This window comes from Ambystoma mexicanum, chromosome 6p (assembly GCF_040938575.1).
Source record: "Ambystoma mexicanum isolate Mex_15411 chromosome 6p, UKY_AmexF1_1, whole genome shotgun sequence".
In the NCBI taxonomy this organism is placed as follows: domain Eukaryota; kingdom Metazoa; phylum Chordata; class Amphibia; order Caudata; family Ambystomatidae; genus Ambystoma; species Ambystoma mexicanum.
In genome coordinates, this window is record NC_090935.1 from 1,334,396,139 (window position 1) to 1,334,396,757 (window position 619).

The window sequence follows — 619 nt, forward strand, 5'->3', positions numbered from 1 at the left end:
ACGCCTTCCCCACTCCCATTATGCCCTATGGGGCAAAATGGGAATGGGGAAGGGAAAATGGGAAAATGGGGATTTACCGCCCCGCCAAGGTTGGAATGGGGCGGTAAATCCGCCAACCACCATGGCGTAAACGTAGTTTTTAGTTTACGCCATGGTGGTAAAGTCACGGCCCAGGCGGTAACTTACCGCCTGGGTCGTAATGAGGCCCTTAGACAGACGTTGCCCCGTCGAAAAACCCAGGGCCACATGGTGCGTTCAACGTGTTGATCAATGTGTCCTGCAAATCACACTAATTCTTGCAGCTAGCTGCGTTCTTCATCGATGAACGAGTCGAGTGATCCACCGCCAAGAGTCACAGGCACATTTATTTTGTTCCAGACGTCGGCCTGACCCTGCCGGTGCAGGAAAGGTCGGGGGAGGTAGCGCCGCCTCTGGCAGGACAGCCCAGCGCCCTGTCTAGCTCGGCCAAAACCATTGTGGTTTAAAAAAAAAAAGAAAAGAAATCCAGGTGCTCAGCCTGGGAAGCCTGACCGCCACCTGTAGCAGCACAGCACTTCCCAGGGGGATGGAGGTAGGCCATTCCGCCACCTGCCCACCCGGCCCGATCCACTCAGCCTTC

At 55.7% G+C, this 619-nt stretch overlaps 1 pseudogene; it reads right to left on the minus strand.

Annotated features, from left to right (window-relative positions):
- Window positions 1-202: 202 nt before the first annotated feature.
- LOC138512763 (5.8S ribosomal RNA) lies at window positions 203-354 on the minus strand (annotated as a pseudogene).
- Between the last annotated feature and the right edge of the window lie 265 nt (window positions 355-619).